Raw genomic sequence first — 11,465 nt, forward strand, 5'->3', positions numbered from 1 at the left:
AATTAGTTCACATCAGTCTTTCCAGGTTTTTATCAAATCTGCCTGCTCATCATTTCTTATAAAATAATAGTATTCCATTAAATTCATATACCACAACTTGTTCAACCATTCCCCAATTGATGGGCATCCCGCCAAATTCCAATTGTTTGTCACCACAAAAAAGAATTGCTATAAATATGTTTATACATGTGGGTCCTTTTCCCTTTTTTATGACCTCTTTGAGATATAGACCTAGAATTGGTATTCCTGGGTCAAAGGTATGCACAGTATGCCCTTTGGGCATAGTTACAAATTGCTTTCCAGAATGGTTGGATCAGTTCACAACTCCACCAAAAATGCATTTGTGTTACAACTTTCCCAATCTTTTCCAATATTTGTTATTTTCCTTTTCTGTCATATTAGCCAATCTAATAGGTGTGAGGTGGTAGCCCAGAGTTTTGTTTTTTGTTTTTTGTTGTTGTTGTTTTTTTTTTTTAATTTTCATTTCTCTCAGCCATTCCTTCCTGGCCTCTGTCTTCCTCTCACTGCCTGTGGGAGCTTATTCTCATGGACTGATCAGAGTCCACAAATGCTCTGCTCTAGAGTCCGTCCACATCCTCCTCATCCCAGCTTTTTTCCCTTTTGAAAACACTAAGAATAATGTTCTTACATCAATTTTTATTAGAGCCAATCACCTGCCATCCTTGGAACAGAGACCTGTACTCAAATTGCCCTTAGTCCTAATAATCATGAAGTCCACATTTACAAGAAAAACGGGAACCAATGGGTGCCCATGAACTGAAGGAGCACAATGGACATGTCACAGGTATTGATTGGGCTCCCAAGAGTGATCGAATTGTAACTTGTGGTACAGACCGTAATCCTTATGTCTGGAGTCAGAAAGGTGGCATCTGGAAACGCACCCTGGTGAACCTGAGGATTAACAGTGTAGCCACCTTTGTGAAATGGTCTCCCCTGGAGGTAGGTAGGTAGTGGAGCTTAACTGATTTCCGTGTGCTACTTTGAGTCTGAAAATGACCGGTGGGTGAGCAAACACATAAAAAAGTCAATTCATTCTACTGTCCTTAGTTTGGACTGGCACTCCAACAATGTTTTGCCGGCTGCTGGATCTTGTGACTTCAAATGCAGAGTTTTTTTCAGTCTACATTAAAGAAGTTGATGAAAAGCGAGCCAATACTCCATGGGGTACCAAGATGCCTTTTGGTCAATTGATGTCAGAGTTTGGTGGTACTGGAAGTGGTGGTTGGGTCCACAGAGTTAGTTTCTCTGTCAGTGGGAACCACCTTGCTTGGGTCAGCCATGATAGTACTGTATCAATTGCTGATGCCTCCAAAAACATGATGGTTTTGCAGCTGAAAACAGAGTTCCTCCCACTCCTGAGCGTGTCGTTTGTCTCTGAGAACAGCGTGGTGGCTGCTGGCCATGACCGCTGCCCAGTGCTGTTTAATTATGATGATCGTGGCTCCTTGACCTTCCTCTCCAAATTAGACATTCCAAAACAGAGCATCCAGAGCAACATCTCTGCCATGGAACGCTTCCACAACGTGGACAAGAGAGCCACGACAGAGGATTGCAACGCTGCTCTAGACAAGTTACACCAAAACAGTATCACCCAAGTATGTATTTATGAAGTGGACAAGCAAGACTGTCCCAAATTTTGCATCACTGGCATTGATGGAGCATGACAATTTGGGATTTCAAGACTTTAGAGTCTTCAATCCAAGGGCTACGAATCAAGTAAAGCTGCATTTTCATTCTCTGGCATGACAGACACTTGACAGAATGCAGCTCCAGCATTTCCATGAAGATGGGAAAGACCCTACCACAAATCAAAACTGAGAAAATATCCTTGCAGATGTTTTCTTTTTGTTATTTTGAACATAATTGGTGAATGTGTTGGTTTAAAAAAATCAGCAGTGATTTTTTTTATTGCCTATTTCATTCCATTCTTGACCAAAGCTGCTCTTTGAGTAGTTTATCATGGGAAGCTGCCACACCAAATTAAAAGGGGATTTTATGTAAATTGTTTGCTAGAAAAAAATTTTTTAAATTGCAGGAAAAAAATAAAAATAAATTTTCATTTCTGTAATCAATAGCAATTTAGAACATTTTTTCATGTAAATATAGATGCCTTTAATTTCTTTGTCTGAAAACTGCCTTTTTATATTCTTTAACCATTTTTCACTTGGGGAATAGTACCTATTCTTATAAATTTGATTCATTTCTCTATATATTTTAAAAATGAGGCGTTAATCAGAGAAACTGGTCATAAAAAATATTTCCCAGATTTCTGCTTCCCCTCTAATCTTTGTTGCATTCACTTCATTTGTGTGAAACCTTTTCAATTTAATGTAATAAAAATTAGCCATTTTGCATTTTATAATGGTCTCAATCTCTTGTTTGGTCATAAATTCTTCCATTCTCCAAAGATCTGACAGGTAAACTATTCTTTGCTCTCTGAATTTGCTTATACAATCAACCTTTCATTTTCTTTTCTTTTATTAAAAATATCATTCTGCATTTCAGTGAAAAAAATTGTTTTACACCACAGTAATTTCCCAATATATTCCTTTTTTTATTTATTCCTGTCCTTTAAGTCATGTGACATTTTGAAAGAGGAAAAAAATAGCAAAAGTAATAATAATAATCATTAGTCTGTCCAATTTAACTAACCATTGAGATATATTCATTTATTCATCAAATAATCATTGTGTTTTCTATGTGCCTGTTACTATGTATGGTATTTAATAACATTGCCTTTAAAGTCTCTTATTTGAACAGATTACATAGGTAAACAAGAGTCATGTTGGAATATTTTTCTGATGGTCTGAAAGATTAATTACAGTACCAAGAATTCCCAGCAAACTGAAAGTTTGAAGCAGTAATCTTACAACTGTGTTTTTTAAAACATTTAGTATTTCCTAAGTGGGGGTTTAACATGTGAGGGGAATGTTAGGAAGGTTAGGAAGGTTAGAGGACAAAATGTAAAGACCTCTAGGAAGTTCTGAATGAACTTGATTTATCTGCCTCAAGAAGTTCATGTATTACTTAGTAGGGCCTTTCCTTGCTTTCTGGTTCTATCTTTGCTCTGATTTTCAGTTATTCTATTTAAATATCAGGATGTTGGCTCCCTCCTTTTGTTCAGCTCTTGCATTAGAAAGATAGCTAACAACATCTCAGATCTATGTGAACCTAAAACATAAAGCTGGTTTTACTTACAAGTTAGATAAGTCTTCACTTGTCCCATGGTGGTATCTGGATTATCTGTATTAAAGGACGAAAATTATGCTTGCTAGAATGTAGCCTCTTCTCTGAGAGCCTGATGAATTCAGAAAAGAAATTTGATGGAGAGGTGGAATCAAGATGGTGTTGTAGAAAAGTTCTCAGCAGTACTCTCCCAAATTTCCTTCAAAACAGCTTTAAAATAAATATCAAATCTAATTCTTCAAAATCAAATGGTGGAATGGCAGAACCAAGAATCAGGTCAGGTGAAATTTTCCAGTTTAAGTCAACTTAGGAGGTCAGAAGGAAAAGTTTATGTCACTGGTCAATGAGATGGGCATGCAACTAAAAATATTAAAATTAAAAATCTCTTATTTAATATTAAATTGGAAATCCTGAAAATCAAAGAAGAGATTAATGAAAATGAAAGTTTTTTAAAAATGTAACACATTGAACTAACAAATAAAATGAGGAGCTGCTTTTATGAGAAAAAAATTGAATATTTGTTTAGTGTGTTTAAAAAAATAAAGAAGAAAACCAAATGACCAGAATCAAGAATGAAAATGGTGAATTCATCACCAATAAAGATAAAATTAAAGCAACTATTGTAAGCAATTTTGCCCAAAATTTTGCCCAAAATTGCCCAATACAAATAAATCTGCCAATTGAAGGGAAAGGAATGAATAATTACAAAAATATAGTTGGCCCAAATTAACATAAAATAAAATAGAATACTTACATAACCTCATCTTAGCAAAAGAGTTTGACCAAGTAATCAATGAACTCCTTAAGGAAAAATCCTCAAGACTAGATGGATTCATATTTTACTAAATTTTACTTTGAATTTTACATTCAAATTTTACTAAACATTCAAAGGATTTGGAATTTATTATTTGGAATACTATTTGTACAGCAAGCCTTATCCTTAATGGAGATAAGCTCGAAGTCTTTCCAAAAAAATCTAGAGTAAAACCAGAATGCCTATTAACACCACTATTGTTGAATATTATTCTAGTAATGCAAGCTATAGCAATAAGAAGAAAAAAAAGAAAAGGCAGGAATTAGAAGGGAGCAACAAGGGAACAAAAACTCATATTCTGCAGACAATATGATCACATGTTTAGAGAATCCTAGAGAATAACCTAAAAAAATTAATTACATCATATAAGATAAACTCACATAAGTCATGCACATTTCAACATATTACTCACAAAGTAAAGTAGTAAGAGATAGGAAGAGAAATTAAATTTAAAATAATTTTGGATAATTTAAAATACTTGGGAATCTATCTACAAAGACAAATCCAGGAACTATATGAACACAATTACAAAAGAGATAAAATCAAATCTAAACAACTGCAGAAACAATTCCTTGTGAGTAGGCCAAGTCAATACAGTAAATAAAAATTATAATTCTACCTAATTTAATTTACTTATTCAGTGCTATACAAAGCAAATAATGAAAAAAAAAACATTTTGTAGAAATAGAAAAAAATAATAAAATAATATCTGAAAGGACAAAAATTCAAGAATATCAAAAGAATCTATGAAAACATGTGAAAGATGGTGGCTCAGCCATACTGAAACTCAAACTGTATTACAAAGTGGTAATCCTAAAAATAACCTGATACTGTCTAAAAAATAGAGTGTGAGTCAGTGGATTGGATTAGGTAAACAATATACAGTAACAAATGACCGTAGTAATTTAGTTTATGACATGTCCAAACACCTAAGTTTTGGAAAGAAATCACTATTTGAAAAAAATTATTGGGACAACTGGGAAGCAATTTTGTAGGAACTAGGTATAGATCAATATCTCATACCATTTACTGAAATAAGATTAAAATGGATACATTATTTAGACATAAAGAGAATTATCATAAGCAAATTAAGGAAACATGAACGATTTTACCATTCGATTTTTGGATGATGGAAAAAGAAAGTTAATATCAAATAAAAATCAAAGAGCATCATGGGATGTAAAATGGATAATTTTGATTATGTTAAACTAAAAATTTAGCACAAACAATAACAAATTTGCTTCTCAGGTAAATGGAGAACATAATCAAATTTATAAAAATATGAGTCATTCCTCAATTTATAAATGTTCAAAAGATATGAACAGGAAGTTTTCAGAAAAAGAAATAAAGCTATCAGTAATGACATTAAAATGCTCAATATCAATATTGATTAGAGAAATTCTCTTTTTTTTTTAGAATTTTTTTTTTATTTTTTTATTAGTTTTTAACATTTATTTTCACACAATTTTGGGTTACAAATTTTCCCCCCTTTTATCCCCTTCCCACCCCAAACCCGAGCTTTCTAATTGCCCCTGTGACCTATTTGCTCTCTCCTCTATCCTCCCTCCCTGCCCTTGTCTCCGTCTTCTCTTTTGCCCTGTAGGACCAGATAGCTTTCTTGACCCCTTAACCTGTATTTCTTGTTACCCCGTGGTAAGAACATTACATTTGGTCCTAACACTTTGAGTTCCAACCTCCTTAGCTCCCTCCCTCTCCACCCTTTCCCCTTGAAAGACAGGCAATTCAATATAGGCCATATCTGTTTAGTTTTGCAAATGATTTCCATACTAGTTGTGTTGTATAGGACTAATTATATTTCCCTCCATCCTATCCTGTCCCCCTTTACTTCTATTTTCTTATGGTCCTTTCCCTCCCCATGATTGTCGACCTCGTATTGCATTCTCCTCCCCATGCCCTCCCCTCCATCCTCCCCCCCATCCTGCTTGTGCCCCTGTCCCCCACTCTCCTGTATTGTGAGATAGGTTTTCCTGTCAAAATCAGTGTGCATTATATTCTTTCCTTTAGTGGAATGTGATGAGAGTAGACCTCATGTTTTTCTCTTGCCTCCCCTCTTTATCCCACCACTAATAAGTCTTTTGCTTGCCTCTTTTATGAGAGATAATTTGCCCCATATAACTTCTCCCTTTCTCCTCCCAATATTTCTCTCTCACTGCTTGATTTCATTTTTTTTTAATATATGATCCCATCCTCTTCAATTCACTCTGTGCACTCTGTCTCTATGTATGTGTGCTTGTGTGCATGTGTGTGTGTGTGTGTACTCCCACCCAGTGCCCAGATACTGAAATGTTTCAAGAGTTATAAATATTGTCTTTCCATGTAGGAATGTAAACAGTTCAACTTTAGTAAGTCCCTTATGATTTCTCTTTGCTGTTCGCCTTTTCATAGTTCTCTTCATTCTTGTGTTAGAAAGTCAAATTTTCTTTCTAGCTCTGGTCTTTTCATCAGGAAAATTTGAAAGTCTTCTATTTCATTGAAAGACCATTTTTTCTCCTGAAGTATTATACTCAGTTTTGCTGGGTAGGTGATTCTTGGCTTCAGTCCTAGTTCCTTTGACTTCTGGAATATCCTATTCCATTCCCTTCTATCCCTCAATGTAGAGGGTGCCAGATATTGTGCTATCCTGATTGTATTTCCACAATACTTGAATTGTTTCTTTCTAGCTCCTTGTAATATTTTCTCTTTCACCTGGGAATTCTGGAATTTGGCCACAATGCTCCTAGGAGTTTCTCTTTTTGGATCTCTTTCATGCGGTGTTCTGCGGATTCCTTGAATATTTATTTTGCCTTCTGGTTCTAGAATCTCAGGGCAATTTTCCTTGATAATTTCATGGAAGATGATGTCTAGGCTCTTCCTTTGATCATGGTTTTCAGGTAGTCCCAGAATTTTTACATTGTCTCTCCTGATTCTATTTTCCAGGTCAGTTGTTTTTCCAATAAGATATTTCACATTATCTTCCATTTTTCGAATCTGCGCGGTATGTTCTGAGATATCTGTCTTTCTCGAAAAGTCCTTAGCATCCATCCGTACCATTCCAGTTTTGAAAGATCTATTTTCTTCAGTGAGCTTTTGAATCTCCTTTTCCATTTGGTTAATTCTGCTTTTGAAAGCATTCTTCTCCTCATTGGCCCCTTGCACCTCCCTTGCCAGCTGAGTTAGGCTAGTTCTCAAGGTGCCAATTTCTTCAAGATTTTTTTGGTTCTCCTTTAGCAGGGAGCTGATCTGCTTTCCATGCTTCTCCCTCATCCCTCTCATTTCCCTTCCCAGTCTTTCCTCCACCTCTCTAACTTGATTTTCAAAATTCCTCTTGAGCTCTTCCATGGCCCGAGCCCATTGGGTGGGCTGGGACACAGAATCCTCGATTTCTGTGTCTTTGCCTGATGGCAAGCATTGTTCCTCCCCATCAGAAAGGAAGGGAGGAAGTGTCTTTTCTACAATAAAGTACCCTTCAATAGTTTTATTTCTTTTCCCTTTTCTTGGCATTTTCTCCAACCAGTGGCCTGATCTCTGAATGTTCTCCTCACACCCACCTCGCCTCCTGCTCCTCCCAGCCAGCGCTTGGGGACTGAGATTCAAATGCTGCTTCCAGCCTTAGGATTTTTGGTGGGGGCTGGGCTGCTATTCAGTGTGAGAATTAAGTTCAGGTGGTCAGGGGTAGGGCCGCCTCTCAGGCACAGTTCCCTCTGGGGGTTTATGCACAGACCTTCCAGAATGGATCCTGGCTCCTGCCTGTTTGGGGAGCCCCAGTCCGCAGCCGCCTCTCAGCCCCTACCTCCTGGGGGGGCCCTGCCATGGGGGCACCCCACTCCCCTCTCAACCCGCCAAAGGGACTCTCTCTCCCACCCCCGTCAGTCACCTGTTGGTGGGGGGGCCGTGCCGCCGCTGGAGATCCCGTCCCCGTAGACCTCTCGGATCTCCTCCCCTCAGTGTCGCGGCCGCGGCAGGACCGCCCTCCGCTCCCCGTCCCGGTGCCCAGTCCGCGGCGCGAAGGACCCCCGCGAGAGGTTCACAGGTCTCTCCGGAGCAGAAATCTCCCTCGCTCCAATACTCCGTGGTCTCTGGGTGCAGAATTCGCCCTGGCTTGGTCCCCTCTAGCCGTTCTGTGGTTTGTGTGTTCGGAGCTATGTGTATGTGCGTCTTTCTACTTCGCCATCTTGGCTCTCCCCCCGATTAGAGAAATTCAAATTAAAATGACTCCTTGGTATTACCTCACACTTATGAGATTAGGTAAATGACAGAGAAGAAACATAACAAATGCTGGAGAGGATGAGGAAAAATTGGTGGAGTGGGTAAACTGATCCAACCATTCTGGAGAGCAATTTGGTACTAGCACAAAGGGCTATGAGATCATGACCTTTTGATCCAACAATACCACTGCGATACCTGTACCACAAAGAGATCAAAGAGAAAGGAAAAGGCACTTGAGGTAAAATATTTTTATAGCAATGTGTATGTGTATGTATATGTGTGTGTGTGCGTGTCTGTGTGTTTCAAATTCAAAAATAATTTGAAATTGAAGAGCTACCCACCATTTGGAGAATGGCTGGACAAATTATGGTATATGATTGAAATAAAATACTATTGTGATATAAGAAATGATATGCAGAATGCTCTCAGAAAAACCTGAGAAGTTTTATATGAACTGACACAAAATGGAGTAAACAGAACCAGAACATTGCCCATAGTAAGAGCAATATTATATGATGATCAGCTATGAATAACTTAGCTATTCTCAGCAATAAAATGATCTAAGACAATTCCAAAAGACCTATGATGAAAAATGCTATCTACCTCCAGAGAAAGAACTCATGGGGTCTGAATATACATTGAAGCATATTTTTAAACTTCAGAAATGACTTTAAGGATATTGTTTCATTTAGGCTTCACGAAAATCAATTGCAATAAATGCTATATCTGTTCTTATGTTCATTTTATGGATTTGAGTAGTAAGACTCAAAGACTCATTTTCCCCAATATTCACAAAACTAGAATCAGAAGTATTAATTTTATCTAAGGTGTTTTGTTTGGTTGTCTGTTTGTCTCTGAGTACAAGTGTAGCATTCTCTCCACTAGCTTTTTAAAGCCCTACACATTCTACTCACAGCTTCATTTTTGACATTATTCCCCATCCCATACTCTGTGTTCAGTCAAATGATCCTTCTGTCTGTTCTTCAAACACTACATTCTAACTCCTATCCTCATGTCTTTTAATTGGCTACTTCACATGTAGACGAACATATGGATGGATAGGTAGAAAGAAAGATGTATGGATAGATAGATTTAAAATGGATAGTCGTATAGAGATAGACAGATAAAGCATATGATCTTTCCTAATCTTTCCTAATCCTAATCCTGTTTTATCTTAATCTTTCTTACTGTGCTAAACACAAAAAAGTCTTTGCTAATGCATAAGAACTACGATCCCTGAGAAAACCAGGAATAAAGTGTTAGTTTCCAGTGAAATGGAGATGGTTGGTGAATCAGGCCTCAAATGAATTTGCTCCTTATTTCTGCTTGAGTTTCTTTTATCCCTCATGAAACTTGTCCTGATACCTCCAAATACCAGTGCTCACCCTCAAAAAAGGCTTTTGCATTTAACTATCAAAATATTTGTATTTACTTACTTTATACTTACGTTGTATTCATTTCTTATTGAGTATTACTTTCAGCTTCTAAGAATGTGAACTTTTGTGGGTAAAGGTTGTTTTGTTCTTTGCACTTGTGTAACCATTATCTAGCATGGTACCTGCTACATAGCAAGTGCTTAATAAGCATTTGTTCATTAATTGACTATACCACCTCGCTCCTAGTTTAACTATGTCTGGACCTTTCTTCTAGCTAGACTTTAGGTACTTAAGCCACAAACCTCTTCTCTCTGTGTGAATAATTCTATCTTTTTTTTCTATGTTTTGAAGGCATTCAATTAATATAAAATATTAATGAAATATTAATATCAATGAAATAAAATAATATACATATATACATGTATGTGTATATATGTGCATATGCATACATAAAATATTTATTCACTTATGAATATATTTTTATGAAACACATAGATACATACATATATAATAGATACATATGTGTATATGGAGAGAGACAGAGATAGAGAGACAGAGAGATGAAGAGAGAGTTAATGGAATTTGGGCTAAGAATCCCCTGCAAGACATTTCAAATGAACACAAACACACTGTGTGTGTGTGTGTGTGTGTGTGTGTGTGTGTGTGTGTGTGTGTGTGTGTGTGTGGAGAGAGAGAGAGAGAGAGAGAGACTTGTCCTCATGTGGCTAAAAAGAAGGCAGACTAGGCATCCCCAACATTCTTCTTCACCTTTCTTTAAGGAAAACTTTGATTCTTACCAGGAGAGGAAATAAAGGTCGAGCCAGAGGCCACTCTGCTCTCCTCAGAGATAGGCAATTCTAGGCGAGAAATATATCTATTAAATTTTAAATATTAGTAGTTTAGGGGATAGAATCACATTCAATCCAACATTTGATTACTTTCTCATTATTATTGGGGGGGAGAAGTACTCCAAAGTCCATTTCCAAGGCTTGACCCTTTTCCTATAAAAAAAAAACATTTCCACATTGAACACACATTGAGAATAGTAAAGCAACCAATTCAACAGAATCATAACAAAACAGATATCAGAGCTGGTATGCTAAGGAGAATTTATGCCAGGAATTCAAAGTGAAGGAGTTTTCCCATTGGCAGTGAACTAACTCAGTCCTATTGAGAGAGATTGCACATGATCTCCCCACAGTCTCTAGAGTCTCTGGTTGGGGATAGGGAGATGACAGGCCAGCTATTCTCATGTCTTCCTACAGTCTTTTGCTTCATCAAACTAAAGTGTAGTTGGCCTCTTCCAACTTTTTTTTTTAAAGCAGAAATCCAGAAGTTCCCTAATCAACTCAAAGTTTGAAGCAGATGTGAGGCTTGAGGAGTTCCTAAGGAAATTAAAAAACATGGAAAACACTTGCAGAGCTCTTCTCTCTCCTCCTTTTTCATAAATTTTGCCCCTCCTCTCATACAGCAAAGTATTCATCTCCACAAATAAGAGTCCCAATCCAATGAGTTTGGAGACAAGGCTTACACTAGAATTATATGCAACATATTTAACATATTTATAAGAATAATATATTATCTTTAATATACTACTTCATATAATGTTTTGGGTCATTTAATATTGTTTCAAATGACTATAGAAATAGAGAGAATCAAAAACAGTGAGAAGATCAAATATCTGAAGTCTAAGCAGTCAATTTTAACCTGGAGTCAATAAACATGTAAAAATATTTTTATGAGTATTTCAATGTACTTGTTTTTCTCTGTAATACTCTGTAATATATATTATGCATTTAAAACCATAATTCTGAGGAGTCCATACATTTCACCAAACTACCAGTGGGGTCCACAACACACAC

At 36.9% G+C, this 11,465-nt stretch overlaps 1 pseudogene; it reads left to right on the plus strand.

Annotated features, from left to right (window-relative positions):
- Nucleotides 1-639: 639 nt before the first annotated feature.
- On the plus strand, nucleotides 640-1,741 carry LOC140514130 (actin-related protein 2/3 complex subunit 1A pseudogene; annotated as a pseudogene).
- Nucleotides 1,742-11,465: the final 9,724 nt, after the last annotated feature.

Source organism: Notamacropus eugenii, chromosome 7, assembly GCF_028372415.1.
Source record: "Notamacropus eugenii isolate mMacEug1 chromosome 7, mMacEug1.pri_v2, whole genome shotgun sequence".
Lineage (NCBI taxonomy): Eukaryota > Metazoa > Chordata > Mammalia > Diprotodontia > Macropodidae > Notamacropus > Notamacropus eugenii.